Below are 20,858 nucleotides of genomic sequence, written 5' to 3'. Positions count from 1 at the left end.
TATCTCCTGTTGATTACTATAGGCTATCCCTTTGGTCAGGGAAGTATCAGTAATGAGTGATTTACTCAGCTGCTACATTGCTTAACACCTCTAAGGGTGCAGCCTTTTTGACCATGCTTAGAAGTTCAGGTTTTGCTCCACCATTACAAAAATGACCAGAGTTGTAGATCTGGGGGTGTGAGAGAAATATTTCCCAATCTTGAGTGAAAATAGTTATAGCAGCTGGGCTTTTCTAGTTGTGTTTATAGAACATCACACAAAATGCTTAGTTATTAAACTGCATTGTTTTGGGTGAAAACCTCACTCAAGTGAAACAATTATCTGTCATGTATGATTCAAATCAGTGATTTCTCACTGCTGCTTATTATTTCCGCTTAATTTGTTGTGCATTCCGCCTTTGTAAAAAGACATTTGATAAAATTATTTGATTTCAAGGTCAGGAATTTTGTTCAGTTTCTTTTCTTTGTGATGTAGATTGTTTATAAACATAGATTATGTCCATTATTTGTGGTTGAACTAGCATTTCTCCTTCTCTGTCCCCTCTCTGCAATATATACACACAAGTGTTTGGCTGGTTAGATTACAAAGGGAAGAGGGATTTCCTTAAGGATGAACCAGTTTGGAACCAGTGAGAACTTGCCTGATTCAAAAAAACATTTGTTCATGTTCACATTGGTTCAGATAAAGAACCAATGTGCCTAACTGCCTGCAAGTCAACAGCTCCTTCTTCCTATGCAATCCTCCAAAAGCATCTCTATTCATCCATCCATCCATCTCGGTTCTTATATAACAACTGTCACTACATTATCAATCCAAACATCCTTCCCTTACTGTGACTAATCAGCCTACAACACACTAAAAGACTTTGGTTCCCTTCAGTCCAACATGGTCACTGAGAAAAGGGAAGGTCACAGAGATGGAGGCAAAGGGCGGAGCCGAAGACTTGCAGGTGATTCATTCAAATGGGGTTACATTTTCAAAAGTGCCTATGTCCCATTTTTTTATTCTCTTAGTCTCGCCAAACAGAACTTCCAAACTTTTTCAGGCTACCTATTTTAATTATTTGGTCCATGACTGGGAAGCAGATATTTTGCGTCCCATACAATGCAATAAATTGTATCTCGACTATCTACATGCTTATTAATAAGAACTATACTAATCAAAAGGCCTTGGAGGTTCACTTTGGATAGCATTTTTATTTATTCACTTTTAAATAATATAATTAAAGACACCTGATTACAACTCTGGGAGCCTTTGACATAATTTAAAAAAAAGCGTACAGCCAAAACAAAATCAGTAGCAAAGTCCACCATGCATAACTCCGTCCCTGACACATCCCTATGGATGTGACTTTCCCCAATAAAACTCCTGTCCTCTATAAAGTCCTCCCCCATCAGGATCCACCCTCTATGAACCCCACCAAGAAGATAGACCTTACAGTATGGACAACAATCTCAGGCTATTTTGAACTGGGAGTAGAAACTTGTTCCATAGCTGAAGACCCTTCATGGAGAAGTCTCTACGGGCATCTTAGTTCTTTATTAAATCAAGATACTTCCAACTGAGAGCTTCTGCTTACAGCATCTGCAACAGTATGGTCTGGGAGAAATGGAGGGTCTCAAGTAGGTAGACCATGAACTCACAGTTTGGATTATTCTCCAAAGCTTCTCCAAATTGTCTGAACTTCTTGTGCCTGATCCAGTCCATGCTATACTTCCATTGAGTTTAGTGGGAGTGAAAAGTAGTGAGCACCATGCAGGATCAAATCTTAAGTGTATTGTAGGTGACTAAATAAACTGTTACCCTGTTTTGGGGAGAAGAAAGGTGGCTTGAGAAACATTATTTAATTTGAATTAACAAAATTTCCAGAATGACTGAAGCACATGTACTCAAGATAGAGTAGTGAGCAAGACATAGATTGAGATGTTTTCAATAGAAAACTGGGACACACATTTCTTAATATTTTATTATTATTATTATTACTATTTATTTTATTATTTATTATTATCAGAGGTTAAGAGGAGGGAGTGAGGGCCTGAACATCAAGAGCAAAAGTTCCTTCAGTGCAAGTGTTTGCTTTGAAATTGGGGCACTCAAGCCTATAACAGGCAGACCACAGAAAAAGTACAGACAGTATATAGTCTAGTGTCCCCAAGACAAGATACTCTATTATTGTGAATAATGTGTTATGGGTTACTGAGGAAGAGCAGAGGTGTACACCTCTGCAACTGACAAATGAAAATGATGGCCACAAAAAGATAGGTAGATAAGACACAAAAATCAGTGGCCAGTCACTAATACTAAACAAGCAGAGCTGAAATTTCTGCTTGTGACATCATAAGCTAAAAATAGAGTAGAGAACAGAACCAGGAAGCCTTGATCATAGTCATTTCTTGTTTTTCTTTGTCTGCCAGATGTCCATCACTGTCAGATAACAATACAGAACACAATCCTGCAAAGTACCATATTTCCTGAGAGGTGCTGCTGAATATTCATGACATTTCAGGAGACACTCAGCACTTTGTAAGGTTGAGTCTGCAGTTGGATGTAAGACAGGGTCTAGCTGAGATCTGTGATTTCCGTCTTTTCCCTCCATTTATTTTTGAACAGCTGAGTAGGATAACTTGATCCAAACATTTTCTTCTAGCTATCTACTGAAAACTGATTCTTTGGGAATCTGTCTTTCTTAGGTCCTTGTATGGCCCAGTCACCATAGTATCTGAGCACCTCACAATCTTTAATGTAGATATCCTCATGAGAAGTAGGGCAGTGCAATTATACCTATTTTACAGATAGAGAACTGAAGCACGGAGAGACTAAAGCCCAGATCTACAAAGATATTTAGGTTCCTAACTTCCATTGATTCCACTGACTTGCCCAAGTTCATACAGGAGATCTGTGTCTGAGCGGGAATTAAATCCCAGAGTCTAGGTTAGTACTCTAAGCACTGGGATGTCCTTCCTCTTTAGGAACTGAGGAACTAAAGAGATCTCTAGAATCAGTAGCTCACTTAAAGTTGGTGAACTACTTCTTCATCTTATCACATCATCTGGAGCCTGGTCTTCATGTAAGCATCTGCTCTCTTGGTCTGCCTGTAGTGGGTCTAAGGCTTACCATCTTCTTTAACGCAATCCATCCAGCTCTTCCTCAGCTTTCCTCGGGGTTTCTTTCTTACCACCTTCCCTGCATGCTTTCTTCCCCAGGTCCTCTTCATTCACTCATCCTCTGTGTGTCCAAACCAGCGAAACCACACTTCTTGAATATTGTCACACACATTATGTCACAGACATCCTAATGCTTTGATTCTGAAATCTGCCCCTTCCTGAAACTCTTTTTTTATTACACAAAGACATCTCATCTCAACACCTGTAGGCATTGAATCTGCCGTCTCTATACTGCCCAGGCTTCTGCACTGTACAGCATTGCGGGAGGTGCACTACTCTTCTATACAGCTGGGCTTTCCATCTCAGTGGTATATGCTTGTAGTACACAATACCTGTGAGGCTACTCCACACTGGTCCAGCACTCCTCAGCACTGCATCTCACATTCAAGCTCACCATGTTCTGTAATCCAGCTGCCATAGTACTTGAACAGACCAGTCTGGTTTAGTCATACTCCATTAATCTCTCCATATAGTTGGTGATCTAGACAAAAGAGTTTGTGACAGGATTAGCATACTGTAAGCCATCATCATGGTATAGTCAATCGATGAAAATGTGCATGTCAAATGTTCACTGTTAAACGGTAGTTAAACTGGTACAGAATCAGTGCCAATCAACCAATAATCAAAAGGCAGTGGATTTTCCTCCTAGTTTACTCTCCTCAAAGACAGGCCCATGCAAGAGGAGAATATCAGGTTCATGGTCTCTTGTGAACCGAGGATCCTTCAGTGGAAAAGGAAAGCTTACCTTTTGGGTGGACCTACCAATATAGGGAGCACATGACAAAATATTTATTTAATGTCAGTTTCAGGTGGGAAGACTATTTATTTAATTTGTGAGTCATCCAATGGTGAGTTTCACTTCAGCCCTCTGAAAACCTTCAGTCTGAATGCTGCTCATTTCAGTGGCAGTAAGATGATAAAGCAAATCCACTGGCTATTTGCTGGTGGGTTATTTTTTTTAATAGCATTTATCTTAGCTATAGTAACATCTGGATATAGCTGTAACATATCCATTACAGCAATTACTTTAAATGCCAGAAATAGCCCAGAGCAGAGAACCTTAATTTATGTTCTACAATATATTGGAATACATGTTCATTTTATGGAAAAATCCAATATGTATTTTAGATGATTAGCACATTTATTAACACTTTTTAACCTATTTTTCTCTCTGAACAGATTCAATCTTACCCCAAATAAGCCGACACATTAGTTATGAAATACTGCGAAGCTGTGTTTCCCTAGCTATTTTACACAATTCTCTGCAGCTTCCTTTTGCAAGACTAGAACTGGCCTTCCAGGAAAGGACTGGAGAGGGATTCTGGGAGATGTAGTTCCCTGTAAGGGACTGATGGGAAAGGCAGGTCCAGAGCACATGACCAAGATAAAATCATGTGACTGGCAGACTATCTATGGGGGAAGCTTGTGGCTCAGTTTGCAGAGAGACCTGCAGGGAGCTGGAGTAATGGCAACACGCCTGTGGATTGGTAGGAGAAAGGAGGACTCCCCTGAGAGGTGAGGCCAGAAGAAAAGGTCTGAGCAGTATAACACTGGAGGCCAGTGTTGGGCCAGTACTTATATAAGGGTTCTAGGCTGAAGACTTCTTAATGAAGGAGGGAGAAATCTCCCTTTCAACCTTGCATTATCAAGGTAAGAAATCATTTAGCCTGGCATGGACAAAGGACTGCTGACTGAGTCTGGGGAGAACAAAAGATTATGGTGTTACATTCTCATGTTAACAGGAGGTCATAGCCTGGGAAGGGCAACAAGGAAAAGGCGAGGCAAGAAGCAGAGGTGTGGGCAATATATAACCTTGATGAACATCAGATTAATAGCAACATAATGGTTTTGAGTAAGGCTTCAAAACACTTCTCTGCCCACCGGGACTACTTGTATCTTGCCCGGATTAAGTTTCAGGAATCTTTTTCATCCAAATGCTCATTTTGTTTGAGCACCTGAAGAGCTGGGTGATGGGGCTGTAGAGGGATATTCTCTACTTAATGCTGGCTGTGAAGTCCGTGGCTTGTTATGACTTCCCAAAAAGACTATAACCTATGCATTGAATCAGGTGAAAGAAATGGGACTGAGTCTTGTGGGATTTCACAGGTGAGTAGTTGTCCATCAAGTCCTCTGAGATATGTTTGCTTGCTTACATCCAAATCTATCCACTCCTGCTAGGTCTTTTACCTTTACGGGTGACTGTGTCTAATAGTTTCAAGTCAGTCCTGCTCACCAGACCTCACTGTTCATTTTTCCTTTCTTTAAATTAAAAGGTTTTTGTTTATTACTTTTGTTTGTTTTTTAAATTAAAGCCCTCCTGTGTTTATATTTTGGGAGCTTTCATAATGGTGGGCTTGCATCTGAAACAAGGGATAATACCCACTGCATAATTTTTAATATGCTGGGGAAAATCCTGCTATGCAATCTACTCCTGAAGAGCACATTGCTTCAGGAACCTTTAGAAACAGTGAGATGTGGTTGGTAACACTGATTTGAAACAAATAGAGGGGCACGTGTTCTCACAGCAGCTGTTGGGAAGTTTGCAGTGCTGGTGAAAATGCAGTGGCTAATACATTGTTCAAGTTCTTACTGATAATGAGAATATTTTAACAATATGCGGAATCCCAACATTGCTAGTGTCGATATTCCAACACAGATAATTAAGGTGATGCGAAAAATATGAAATAGAGTGCTCAGTTTCTTGCTTTTCAGAGGGTTTGATACCTAGATTAGAAACAGCAGACTTTACTAGGTGAGGAAGAGTTCTTTGTCAAGAGAATATAGATGAAAATATTTTATTTTTCTCCAACTTGATTTTAAATATTCTAAACCAGTTGTGGCACCCAGTACAATCAGAATGAGTCACCAGCTTACACGGTGCTCCCTAAAACAAAGCAATCAGTTAAAGCAGTGTATACTATATTGTAGTCTGAGGTGTAGCTTTATTTTTTTTGAGCACAACAATGATGTAGTGAGAATCTGAATCCAGTTGTCATCTTGTTTTGAGGAAATGTGAGTGAAACTGAGAAGAGGCCATAGAGAATGACTTCAAATGTGGATGTCAGTGCAATGAATGATCCAGCAAAGCAGACTCAATTCAAGATAGTAATAGATTGACCTGTTTGTTGACCTGGTTTTGGAAAAAAAGAGGCTGTCAGACACCTATAAAACAGGCAGCAATTGGTTGTTCCATACAAAATGAGAAGCAGAAGTGACTTTATCTTAAGATCTTAGATAGCTTTCATCATCAGTAGCTTCCCTTCTTTAATTTTCTCTGATCTATCAGTGAGAATTCAAAAACACAGGAAAGTGAGATACCACATCTTCTAAATTGCTACGATGCAGTAATAGCTTCAGAGATTAGACATAGCAGAGAAACTGCCATGGAAATAAAAAAGCAGAAACTGACAGAAAATTAGGTGAGCTTACAGCAAGAAGTTCTTGGTATTATAAATGAGCTAAATGGAAAACAAGGTTGAAAGATCATTGGATTGGAACCAATGAATGACGAGATTGAAAATATTTTGATGTAGAAGAACAGCAATTTCAGGAGCCTGTACACACAGATGAAAGAACAATGACAATATCTTGCATGAAAAGATATTAGTCACATTGCTTGGATACTATGGTGAGGAAGGTAGTATAAGAACACAGATTACTAGTGTAAAGGCTGACTTTCAGACTGTAAGGCATTGAAAAAACAGAGGGGCACATGATTTTAATGCTAACGGAGAATAGATTCCAGAAAAGAGAGATGAAAAGCATACTTGCAAGAAATAATTCAGATATTAAGTCAGGGGAAACATTTGGATCTGTGTAGAACCACAACCGTAGCACTTAAAATGATGGTTTACTGAAAATTACAAAAAAAAAAATTTGGTTTCCCATCTGAATTGAGAGATCTGTGTGAGCACGTAAACCGATTGTCATCACCAAATAGGCAGTTGTGAGAACCGGAAGATAAGAGTTCCAATAACATACAGTTGACTGAAGTGAAAACAGTCTGAAATTTCCACTGAATTAAATGAAAGAAATTCAGTGTAGAACAAGAAAAAAGAATCAGGTGGCTAGAAAAGCTGAGTTATGAGAGAAGGTTAGATTAGCTAAATAGCTGTATGAGGGGGTGGGGTAATTGTAAGAGAACATCAGAATGGCCGTACTGGGTCAGACCAAAGGTCTGTCTAGCCCTGTATCCTGCCTTCTAACCTTTGGCCAATGCCAAAGAACAGGTAAGCATCAAGTGATCCATTCCCAGCTTCTGGCAAACAGAGGCTAAGGACAGCATCCCTGCACATCCTGGCTAATAGCCATTGATGGACCTATCCTCCATGAATTTATCTTGTTATTTTTTGAACCCTGTTATAGTCTTGGCCTTCACAACATCCCCTGGCAAAGAGTTCCACAGGGAACAGAGGGAATAGATTTGATAATCTACAAATACTAGCAGGAGGGAGAATTATTTTAGCTTGGTGCAGGGGTTCAACATCATTAGTAGGAATTACTATCTGATAGCACAGTAGTATCTGGAAACTGTGGAGTAGTCTCTCAGAGGGAATGGTGAAACCCCATTGTTAGGCACATTTAAAACTAGATTACCAAAAAACAAAAAAATAATTGCAGGGAACAATTCTGCATTTGCAGGGAGATGGATTGGATGATCTAATTCTTCTTTCCCATCTACAGCTTGTATGATTTGATGAGCTATCCTGAGTGAAGCAAATGAAACTAGGAAATTCAGAAGAATAAGTGTCAACAGCCAGGAGTGAGCCAGAAGAGGAATGTACTAATGATGCTGCTAATTCTCATGGGAGCTTTGGCTTCTGCTGCTATTGTGCCACTAGTGTTTAATAACTATAACAAGGAAACTTTGGTGTTTGACATTTATGAAAAATAATGGTCTCTAGATTCAGGTCCAAGTGTCTGACATAAAAATAAACATTTCCTCAATGTAGTTAATAGGAATAAATACAGGCATGGGTTCTGTAATGATGTCAGTACTGGGTGGTAGCAGTGGAGACTATTAATCAACAGATCAGCCTGGTTAGTCAAGAGCAGCCTTTCAGTGAGAGTAAATAAAACTGGGGCTGTGGTTAGCATCTACATAAAAGAACACAGGAAACACACAAGAAAGAGATGGGCATGAATCTGAACACACCTCAATTTGGGGCTGATGTGTATAGCTCAGGCTCATCTCTAAAAAAACATGTCTACTAGCTTTTAAACTCAATTGCTCTCATTCAGACTGTTGTTTTGCAGGTGAACTTATTCTTATGCTTTTGCCTTAATTAAACAATATCAAAATTGTCACATGGCTAAATTAACTGAATATTATTTGGGTAACTTGCCAACTTCCATGGGGCATGTGCCTGTTTTCTCACTTGCATTTACAAAATACATATTGATCCAGTAATTATTAATAAAATATGGACAGGGAAGCTTTTTTATTTCTAAACTTTCTCTTCACATAGCATCTTAGGAATTAATGGCAGGAATTGGGATCTCACTGTGGTGCACTTTTGGAGAATAGACACATGTAAAGATAGTGCTGTGTCTTCTGGAACAGAGTAATAAATATAGAAGGCAATAGGAATGGTGCCTGAATGAGGATTGTAGAACTAGACCCATCTTTATCCCCTTTTGATCTTCAATGTGCTTTAAATGTTAATTGATCCTCAGTTACACTACCTATGTTGAACAGATGAGGGAAACTGAGGCAGTGAAGACAAAACAATTAGAAATAGCCACTCCATATTTGGGTTCCCTGAGGCAGAAGGACCTACTACTTCCCCTTTTCTCTGTTCAAGAAGCAGGGCAGTATCACTACTGAGCTCTTGAGAGAGCTCCAGGAATAGGACCTATTGCCCTGCCTGCCAGCTCATCGTGGTTACTGTGGAGTGTGGCCTGCTGACCAGGAGATGTGTCCATACTAATTGGCCATTCTGTACACTAGTGTTTGCAATACATGTTAGCTGCAGAAACACTGTACTCCTTGCCAAATGTGCACAGCAGGATGGTCCATGTATTTGACCATGGGTGAATTTGCTTTATCATCTTCCCTCCCCCACTCAAACATAACACCCTTCCAAAGGGTAGGATTTCACATGCAGGTTTGAAGATCTGAGGCCACTAGAATTCCTAGACAGAAGAGGCCATGTAAAATACTGTCAGCATGCTACATTGACAACACCATCGATATCCGTGAGAGCTATGCTGTGGATAGAGGAGCTAAAGATGGAAGTAGAGCGTGGTGTTCGGGAGGTTCAAACCCGAACTCTCTGTAATATTGGCTTCTGTGTGAATTTTCTTATTTCATTTGAGTTACAAATAAATGTAATATGACGCTAAAATTGTTTGAACCTTCACCAGGCAATGGATGGATTTCAATGTATGCAGGATTGGGCTAATATTATTTCCCAATACATGATACAAAATATCTCTTCTGAATTAGACCATTTAAGAAAAAGTGGTGTCTGAAACCATGAAAGCAGCGATCTGTGCTTCTAAAATCATACCTTTTACAAATATTTATTTTTCTTTTAAATTGGCACATTTTAAATTGGTCACTTTTAGGTTGATGAGCTGGTATCCACTACTCCCTGAAAGCTTCTGGAACCCACATTGCTTATTCGGGGGGAAAAAGGCCAATACATAAGCTGACTTTCCTTCAGAAGCTAACAGTAGCCTGTTTGGGCACCAGTTATGGGAGGATCTTAAGGCAATTTTCTGGACCACCAATAGGTGGGTCAAAGAGTTGCCTCTGTTATCTGCACCAGGACTCAGCAGGTTTGAAACCCTGACAGGTAGGGAAGAAACATCTGAACCAGACAGGTTCCTAATTTCATGTATTGTAGTAACTAAACTAAATAGCTTAACAAAAAGCATATATTGGAAATACATGTAGGCAAATTAAATGAAAGTGGGTTAATATCAAATTAATCTAATCCTTCATTTGTTTCAGTTTTTGAAGATAGTGGCCTGATTGGGTCCTCTTCCGGAGTTTTAGTGAATCAGAATGTGGTACACCCCCTCTGAAGACATTTTCATTACCCAGTGGAGTTTGATTAAGTCATCTTCATGCAAACAAAAAAAGCATGGTGTGAAATTCTGTGGATCCAAAAATATAGCCAATCAACAGGCCAGTCAGTATTCTGAGACTTTTGAGGTCATGGATTGGTCTACAGGTATTATTTCCAACACTGCACAAAAGTCCCAGCTCAAAGATAGCTTTAAAAAATGCAAACAAATATTAATTTCATACATTCAGTCCCTTGCTCCCCTCCCCCCCCAACACACACACACACAGAGGAACAGGTCATAATTCCTTGACTGTTCTTGTTCTACAGATAGATGCTTATAATTTCCTTTTTATATTTTGTTGTTCAGTATTTCAGCTCTGAATAGCATTTCTAACCCACAAAATTTGGGCAAAAGGTTAGACTTTAACCCAGTCAGAGCAAAAAGTCTTTTCCTCCTAAAATCACACTCTTTTGGGGGTTCAGTTTTCATATACAGGCCCACCTACCTCACAACTTTTTGCTCTTAGACCAGGAAATTCTTTGCTACTCTTCAGCCCAGAAAAAATGTTAATAACAAAGTTTTAAACACTTGCAAAGTGGTGTCAAACTTCATACTACTTAAGATTAATTAACTGGTGAGCACTGTTCCCTCTAAGCTGTGTGCATGGGCGTGCGCACACAGATTCTAAACCCCGCATACGCGGCGAAACACTGAACGCACAAAAATTTGCACAAAAGCACAAAAATTTGCACACAAGAAATTTTTTGCACACATGGCCTGTCAAAAATGAGAGGGAACATTGCTGGTGAGCTGTTACTGGGAAAAAAGTAGTGCTAAATGAATGAGTCTTTACATTCTATGATAAAATAATGAAAGATTAAGCTGTGGACCATGCTAGAGTAGGAGGAGCTCAGAGAAGTAATTTGTGCTGACTCCACTAAAATTCTCACAGTGAAGTCACAAGCCCATCGCCCTGTGTTAGATTGCAAGCATGCCATGCGTTCTCCATGCCTCTCCCACTTTTGAAAGGCTAGTGGAGCAGGCTTGTGCATTTGATCCCCAGCTCAATTTTTACCTAGACCCCGTGCAGAGATATATATGGCTAGGAGAAAACTCCAGGAGCCCTCTCCCTTCTCCCCTCCTCCTTTTCCCCGGTATGCACTCATGAGCAGATGTCGCAGGATGCCTGGTGTCTCGGTATTCCTAATAAAGGGTTAAGTTGTGGCCAGCTCTTATGCAATTGTGAAGAGATGTGGGGAGATAGGACTGTTATGTCTTGCATGACCCATATAATGCTGCTGGTCTGCATCATATCCTCAAGGTTGTTCAGGGATAACTACTGAATTGGCTCCTCAGCAGCAATTCATAGAAGGACCAGGAACTTATCTAGTGGTCAATGCTGGGCTTAGAGGGGAATGTGACCCAAATATTACAAAATTCCTAGCTGTCCAAACAAAAGGGACCTCAAAGAATAGTAGCTAGTTTGATTTAACACACTGTAAAATGGTTGCTGTGTTTCCCCACAGCAACCAGATAGGTGGTTATCTTTGGGTGGTGGATTAAGGGCCTGATCCAAGACCCACTGAAGTCAGTGGACCCATTGATTTCAGGTTTCAGAGAATCAGGCACAAAGTAATCCTTTCTAGAATTTCTTCATCTCTGACCAGAATATATAGTGCCCAGCAGCTTCCATTTCCTCAGTGGGAGCTGCCAAGTATGGAAATTGGATATATATTCAATAAATACAGGATTGGGCTCTTTTAAAGTTAATGGCCAAATTTTCATTGCATTATGTATGTCTAGGAATGACCTTTATACTTACGAAGAGCTTTGGGATGAATGAAGCTATACCCTTCTGTGTGAGGTAACAAAACAGAACAGAATCGTTAGACACAGAAAAGACCTGTTTGTTTGACACTGTTCCAGTTATAACTATTAGTTTCAAAACCTTCTAGAGAAAAGCAATATTTGTAATTTTAACTCTACAGCTTGTGAACTTGTCTGTCCATCAACTTCAACCTTTCTAGCTGACATCTTGTATCCTGGGAAGCACTGAAGTACCAAATATGACCCAGCATTTTTTGATTCCCTTGAAGCAACCTTTTGTTAACAGAAATGCCTCCCATCCACGGATACTCTCCCCAAACTGCTCTTAGGCCACAATGCGTATGACAGAGTCCTAGTGTGCCAGTCACTGAATTTCCTTACCATTCGAATGCAAATAGTTGTTTATTATAAAGGGAAGTTTGCCATTGCTGAGCATGTTGCCACACAGTATCTATGTAGTCAGCATATCTCTACCCCAAATACTGAATTTACAAACAGGCTAAAAATGAATGCCTTGCATCAGCTTTAATTTTTTTTAATGCAGTGACCCATTCTACTGCTGTGTAATAACAGGTCCCAGTGTGACAATTAAAATAAATCACCCAACAGAATATGCCATTAGATGCATTCATGCCTCATCAGTAACTGAATTGTCTTATATGATATATCTCAAGAAAAGGTTTATAACTTTAGCCTGGTCTCCCCAAAGCACAAAATGATTAATAACAGGCATCCCATATTCTGGAATACTGTGAGAATGAAACAGCTGAAATCAAATAAAAAACTCTTATTTATTGGTTGACAGGCTATTTTATTCTTAATTAAACACCAGTGTGCGGGTAATTTTCAGCCAGGAATAATTAATCTAAAATGGAACCGGCTAAGTCATCTGACACTGTTTCAGCTGTCACAGCTCCTAGCACTTCTGTCATGAACAAACTAAAACGTACAAAAAATGAATTAAAATATGCATATTGCTAAGTCAAATCACATACTGATTTTTACTCCACCTGAAGACCTGGCTCACATTTTCTTTGAGCATAATCCATCAAGTGAAGCCAGCAGCATTTTTATGCATGATCCTCAGAGATGCATATGGAATCCCACAGACTATATGCTAAAGTGTATGGGCAATCTAGAATGTGAAACTGAATTTTACAGGTACAGTAGATTGGTAATTAAAAGTTTGTATTTCTAAGTGATGTAAAGATTTCATGAATTTAGGAAGGGCCCAATTAGCTTTCTTCCAGCTCTCTCCAGACTCGGTTCTGGGAGCTTTTGGAATTAAAGTGTTTATAGTGACCAGACTTTCTCTTACTTGTTTTTACATAGAATAGGCAACCACTCAACTACTTTCCATTCCAGAGCAGAAAGGGCACTTAGTTTATGGGTTTTTCACTTTCTGTTTTCCCTTCACCCCATTCGGGTCAGCAAGTAACCAGGCAGTTAACCAATGGGCAAAGGGTGAGTTTGCTTCCCTTCTCTGAAGAAGGCATACGCAACAGAATGAATGTGCCTGATGGCAGCCTGCATGTGCCTATTGGCTTGCAGCTCTAGACTTTGATCCTTGAATGACTCTTGAGGCTAGGGTCAGAGCACACAAAGCCAAGCCAGGTCTTCAGGTCAGACCTCAGTGACGGATGTAGAAAATGGGCTTATCAGACCCAACCTACCTCAGGCTCAGCCCATATGAGATTTGGGCTCTCTAAGAAGTCCACCAAGTAGAACACAGTGTGCATGTTGGATTAAACACTCAACTAGGATGGCTGATTAAATTAACCCAGCTTGTTCCCTTCATGGCCATGACAGCTCTAACTTTTATTAAAGAAATTAGGTTCCAACCCCTGCCGTTGACGAGAGAGAACAGGGAAAATCTAGTGTACCTTCTCCAATAAATGTGCCAGAAAGCATGAAGAAGATTGTAGTGGAAATGAACCTAAACTGAAACATGCATTTTCCCTTCTTTTCACAGTGCACATCTTGTGTGTTCCTAAAAGAGCACACTAATATGTAGTCTAATGCCATCAACAGCCTAACTAATAACTGATTTATATATTCTTAGCTTTTGATGAATTCATTAAATTCTTTTAAAAACCTGATTCTTACTGAAGATAAGCCAATGGTGTGCTTAACAGGATATTAAAAATATTAGAACTTGAAAATAAGCATAGACTAGCAGGGTTATTATACAGTACTTACTCCAAATGTTGAAGCTGAACACCAGATGCAGTTTTGCATAATAAAAGCAGCTAGTGATTAGCCCTCAGAGGCCCCATGATGGCTGAATAATAAACCCATTTTTCAAAGCTGTCTGATATTTTTTTCTTTCCCCTACAAACACCCTATTTTAAGACTAAGCTTCCTACACCATCTTGTAGCCTAAATTTAATTTGTAATCCTTTTCAAAACAATGTGATTCTCCACATCTGACATACAATGTTGGGGGAGGAAACCATTTATATGTGTTATAATTTTATAGAGATTATATTCCTAACTTGTATTTTTTTTATCTAAAAATAGAAGAAAAATGTTCAGATGTGTGGGCAAAATCCTCAGCTGGTATAAATCAGCGTTGCTTCACTGACATTTATGGAGCGATGCTGATTTACTCTAGTTGGGGATGTGGCCTGTTCTGCTTAGCAGGCCTAGTAGTTTAGGGAAGGAGGTGAGGAGGGGAAAGCCATGTGCTGTGATACAGAGGAGCCACACCTTTTGAGGCATGTGGAAATTAAGTAATCTCCCTGTTTAGTCTCAGGCTCAAGGAGATTTATGCACCCACTGCATGTGTCCCTGTTTTGCACATTCCTCCTAATAGATAAGGCAAGCTCATGACGCTACCCTGCTTCCACACTGGTATACAGAGCAGACTTAACTTGCTGGAGGAGTGCCTGCCCTGCACACTTTTCAAGACTCAATCCCTCCCTGAGCTGTGGTGCACTAGAGGGAGCTGACAATAGACTGAACGCATGTCAGTCTCTGTGGAGATCCTGGCGTCTAGCCCTCTGTGAAGAGAAACTGAGAATTCAGTCCTTTAGCTGCAGGGGAGTTGCTGAAATCAAAAGGTACCAGACTTCATTCCCTGGGGCTCAGAATAGGATAGCCCAAAACACATCACTTCACTTTCCCTGGGGAGCAGTGGTTCTCCAACCTGTCATCAGATTCTGGGCTTGGGAGTGGGGAGAAATGGTTTCTCAATTATTTGCCACTCATCACTTGGATTAGCTGCTCTCTGTGATGTTGGTCAACGCAATTTCTAAGCTGGTGTCTCTCCTGGATGTTCTTTCACATGAAGACAAAAGTAGGATCCACAACTTGGCCAGAAAGATAATATAGTGACAGAGAGTCTAAGAGAAGTGAAGTAGCGTATTGTGAATGAAGATAGCAGAAAGAACGAGGAGTAATTCTGGCACCTTAGAGACTAACAAATTTATTTCAGCATAAGTTTTCATGGGCTAAAGCCCACTTCATCAGATGCATGCAATGGAAAATACAATAGGAAGATATATATAAGAGAACATGAAGAAATGGGGGTTGCCATACAGACTCTTAATGGGACCAATCGATTAAGGTGGGCTATTATCAGCAGGAGAAAAAAAAAACTTTTGTACGGATAACCAGGATGGCCCGTTTGAAACAGTTGATAAGAAGACGTGATTAACAGTAAGGGGAAAATTAGCATGGGGAAATCGTTTTTAGTTAGTGTAATGACTCATCCACTCCCAGTCTTTATTCAAGCCTAATTTAATGGTGTCCAGTTTGCAGATTAATTCCAGTTATGCTGTTTCTCGTTGGAGTCTGTTTTTTAAGTTTTTTTTGTTGAAGAATTGCGACTTTTAGGTCTGTAATTGAGTGTCCAGGGGGGTTGAAGTGTTCTCCGACTGGTTTTTGAATGTTATAATTCTTGACCTCTGATTTGTGTCCATTTATTCTTTTGTGTAGAGACTGTCCGGTTTGGCCAATGTAAATGGCAGAGGGACATTGCTGGCACTTGATGGCATATATCACATTGGTAGATGTGCAGGTGAAAGAACCTCTGATAGTGTGGCTGATCCTATGATGGTGTCCCTTGAATAGATATGTGGACAGAGTTGGCAACGGGCTTTGTTGCAAGGATAGGTTCTTGGGTTAGTGTTTTTGTTGTATGGTGTGGTGTGTGGTTGCTGGAGAGTATTTGCTTCAGGTTGGGGGGCTGTCTGCAAGCGAGGACTGGCCTGTCTCCCAAGATCTGTGAGAGTGAGGGATCGTCCTTCAGGATAGGTTTTAGATCTTTGATGATGCGCTGAGGAGGTTTTAGTTGGGGGCTGAAGGTGATGGCTAGTGGCGTTCTGTTACTTTCTTTGTTGGACCTGTCCTGTAGTAGGTGACTTCTGGGTACTCTTCTGGCTCTGTCAATCTGTTTCTTCACTTCGGCAGGTGGGTATTGTCGTTGTAAGAATGCTTGATAGAGATCTTGTAGGTGTTTGTCTCTGTCTGGGAGGTTAGAGCAAATGCAGTTGTATCTTAGAGTTTGGCTGTAGACAATGGATCATGTGGTGTGGTCTGGATGAAAGGTGGAGGCATGTAAGTAAGTATAGAGGTCAGTAGGTTTCCAGTACAGGGTGGTGTTTATCTGACCATCGCTTATTAGCACTGTAGTGTCCAGGAAGTGTATCTCTTGTGTGGACTGGTCCAGACTGAGGTTGATGGTGGGATGGAAATTGTTGAAATCATGGTGGAATTCTTCAAGGGCTTCTTTACCATGGGTCCAGATGATGAAGATGTCATCAATGTAGCACAAGTAGAGTAGGGGCATTAGGGGACGAGAGCTGAGGAAGCGTTGTTCTAAGTCAGCCATAAAAATGTTGGCATACTGTGGGGCCATGTGAGTACTCATAGCAGTGCCGCTGATCTGAAGGTATATATTGTCCCCAAATGTGAACTAGTTATGGGTGAGGACAAAGCCACAAAGTTCAGCCACCAGGTTTGCCGTGACGTTATTGGGGATGCTGTTCCTGATGGCTTGTAGTCCATCTTTGTGTGGAATGTTGATGTAGAGGGCTTCTACATAGACAGTGGCCAGGATGGTGTTTTCTGGAAGATCATATGAATGAAGATAGTTAAGTAGGTTAGAGACCCTAACTTCTGTAAATGGTTTATATGAGAAACCCTGATTTTTGCCCCCTGCCTATTTAATGCCCATTGCTTTATGCCTTCTGTTACCCCTACCTCTTCCTTGGCTCTCAGATATTAAAACTTCCTCTGTATCTATATTGCTCTCTTCTTTACTCTTATTGTATGCAGCAGTCTTTAAATAAGGTAGCAGTCACCTTGATAGACTTGGAAAGAAATTTATTTCAAAGTCACCATCTCCTGATTATGATTCTACTGTTCACCTTTCTCTTTCAAGATGCTGCCATTGTAGGTGAGCTCCCATACAAGTGAAGACAGTTGAGTATAAGCTCATGCCTCAGGAAGACTCTATTATGTTATCCTTTCAAGTGTTTGTAACTAGGAGCAGTCTAGGTTTGGTGCAGATATGGACAAACAAGAACATACTGCAGTGACAGATTTGGTTCAGTTATTTGACAGTCAACAAGTATTTTTGTTTTAGTGACAGTTATCTGTAGTCTGTTGGGTCTGCAAGCTGGTGGCAAGACACTAGAACAGACTTAACCAACCCATCTGGTGCCTGGAGTTATTGTGTATTTGTGTGCTGCATATTATTGTTGCCAAGGCTGTAACAAAAAAAAACCAAAACAAAACAGCCTTTTGGGGCTCTGAGGCAGTTGCTTTGCCAGGTAAGGTCAAAAGAAGCCAAGCCAATAGGGCTGTGATAAGATTCCGAGCTGAAAGTCACTTTTTGCAAATATGTAACCTGTGGTGGCTGAAATGGAAAAGAGATGGAGTTCAGAAGAGAAAACTGACACACATCATGAACAATTCTGCAAAGGCTGCAATGGGCACCAGTTAAAAGAATCCAACAATGCCATATTATTTGACTCTTCCTTTGCTTGGAATGGGTTATATTGTGGGTACTGTGGTAGAATCAAATAACCTCAGTGTAATGCATTTCCTTTTTTTAATAACTCACATTGAAATCCTTGGCAGAAAGTTTTCACATTGTATTGGTTTTCCCTTCCAAACCCTTTCTTTCTATTATTGTTGTTTATTATTGGGGTAGCAACCAAAAGCCCTGTGTGCTATTTGTGAGGATAATAAAACTCAGAACAGAAACAGTTCGTGAAATTATAGCATTCACATGTGGCACCATTGCTGCATTCACATTCACTATTTAGTATTTATATGTGTATTAGGGAATATGTGACAGATCATAGACAAACAACAAGACAGATCCCTGCTCAGAGAAGCTTGCAATTTAAATTAGAATTAATAGAAGAAATGATCATTTTAAAAAAAGTGGAAGAGGAATTAGGATGAATTGAACGTTATGAGGTACCACAGCATAATATAATGAGATGTGCTTTATGTCCCATATCATTGTATTAATGCTCTTTTATTTTTAAATACACTTTAAATAAATCTGATATTGTTATGGCAGATGTTACCAGATGTCACTGTTACATAATCTTCCAAGTATTCTTAGTAAGTGAACAAGTTTTTAATCCCGGGAGAAATGCTGTATCATTGTGGATTTTTTCATTATGTTGTTGTTGTTGGTTCAATTGGTTGTTTTGTTGTTGCAGGGGTCTTCTGTATAAAGAGAAGCTGTGGAGAGCAGCAGATGGGTTTGTTCTCTGTTACTGTAAATGTGTGATGCAATGTGGATTCCTGGAAACCAAACATTGGTGTGAGAGCAGAGGCAATTTCCTGCATGCTGTTTGTGACTACCCCTGTTCTAGGACTTGTGTATGTATGTAAATAAAATAATTTACCCTTACAATAAACCCAGACTCCATGTTGCTGATTTTGCTACCACTGGGAAGCCAACCTGCAAGGCCACAGACATCTGCTACCATTTGGCAGAGGGGTGACACTGGTGAGAATGAGAACTGGTGTTGGAAGAACTGGCAGCAATATATTATGGAGCCATATAGGCTGACTCCTGGAGAGTCATTGATGTCAGATTCCCATGCGGGTCCAAGGGTCCACGCATGTTCTGATTGCAGGATCAATGTCAATGTTTGGAAATAAACCCAGGTCAGCAAAGTAATTAAAAAAACATGCTACTTGTTGGGATAGCATTATGCATACTGTAGAAGAGCTAGTAGGACTGTAGTGTTGTTGTAGCCATATTGATCCCAGGATATTGGAGAGACAAAGTGGGTGAGGTAATATGTTTTATTGGGCCATATTCTGTTAAGAACATAAGAATGGCCATACTGGGTCAGACCAAAGGTCCATCCAGTCCTGTATCCTGTCTACTGACAGTGGCCAATGCCAGGTGCCCCAGAGGGCATGTATAAGTAGGGGCATAGCGAGCAGATCGAGGGACGTGATCGTTCCCCTCTATTCGACATTGGTGAGGCCTCATCTGGAGTACTGTGCCCAGTTTTGGGCCCCACACTTCAAGAAGGATGTGGATAAATTGGAGAGAGTCCAGCGAAGGGCAACAAAAATGATTAGGGGACTGGAACACATGAGTTATGAGGAGAGGCTGAGGGAGCTGGGATTGTTTAGCTTGCAGAAGAGAAGAATGAGGGGGGATTTGATAGCTGCTTTCAACTACCTGAAAGGGGGTTCCAAAGAGGATGGCTCTAGACTGTTCTCAATGGTAGCAGATGACAGAACGAGGAGTAATGGTCTCAAGTTGCAGTGGGGGAGGTTTAGATTGGATATTAGGAAAAACTTTTTCACTAAGAGGGTGGTGAAACACTGGAATGCGTTACCTAGGGAGGTGGTAGAATCTCCTTCCTTAGAGGTTTTTAAGGTCAGGCTTGACAAAGCCCTGGCTGGGATGATTTAACTGGGAATTGGTCCTGCTTCGAGCAGAGGGTTGGACTAGATGACCTTCTGGGGTCCCTTCCAACCCTGATATTCTATGAGGGAGTGAACTTAACATAGTTCCCCTTTCTGAAACTAAATGCCACAGTGTTGGGCTTTTGAGGTGTTCTTCCCACCACAGGAATGTTAAACGTTATTATATTATGGTCACTATTTCCAAGTGGTCCTGTTATAGTTACCTCTTAGACCAGATCCTGTGCTCCACTCAGGACTAGATCGAGAGTTGCCTGTCTCCTTGTGGGTTCTTGTACCAGCTACTCCAAGAAGCAGTCATTTAAAGTATCGAGAAATTTTGTCTCTGCATTTCGTCCTGAGGTGACATGTACCCAGTCAATATAGGGATAATTGAAATCTCCCACTACTATTGAGTTCTTTATTTTGATAGCCTTTCTAATCTCCCTTAGCATTTCATCATCACTATCACTGTCCTGGTCAGGTGGTCGATAATAGATCCCTACTGTTATATTCTTCTTAGAGCATGGAATTACTATCCATAGAGATTCTATGGAACATGTGGATTCATTTAAGATTTTTATTTCATTTGATTCTACATTTTCTTTCACATATAATGCCACTCTCCCCCACCCCCCCTGCATGACCTGTTCTGTCCTTCTGATATATTTTATATCCCGGAATGATTGTGTCCCATTGATTGTCCTCACTCCACCCTGGTTTCTGTGATGCCTATTATATCAATATCCTCCTTTAACACAAGGCACTCTAGTTCACCCATCTTATTATTTAGAGACAAGTTTTTGAGCCTATTCAGAGCTCTTTTTTGGGTCTTGAAGAGACTGATGCTTCTCCAGTTCCTCCTCTTACTGTAGATCAGAGATTATCTGAAGACGAGATGAAGGAGAGTGGGTAGTAGAATACAGATAGGGACCATAGTTGAAAAACCTCCAGTTA

The 20,858-nt window shown here is 40.4% G+C and overlaps 1 long non-coding RNA gene across 1 annotated transcript in view; it reads left to right on the top strand.

The window, feature by feature from the left end:
• LOC140908143 (uncharacterized) overlaps positions 1 to 18,833 on the top strand; it is a 111,061-nt gene extending 92,228 nt beyond the window's left edge. The window contains exon 3 of the long non-coding RNA XR_012157776.1: positions 18,692 to 18,833. This is a non-coding gene — a long non-coding RNA (uncharacterized lncRNA). The remainder of the gene's footprint in view (positions 1 to 18,691) is intronic.
• Positions 18,834 to 20,858: the final 2,025 nt, after the last annotated feature.

Source organism: Lepidochelys kempii, chromosome 3 (genome assembly GCF_965140265.1).
Source record: "Lepidochelys kempii isolate rLepKem1 chromosome 3, rLepKem1.hap2, whole genome shotgun sequence".
Lineage (NCBI taxonomy): Eukaryota > Metazoa > Chordata > Testudines > Cheloniidae > Lepidochelys > Lepidochelys kempii.
Note: the sequence above shows the minus strand (reverse complement) of the source record. Positions and strands in the feature narration are given on the sequence as shown.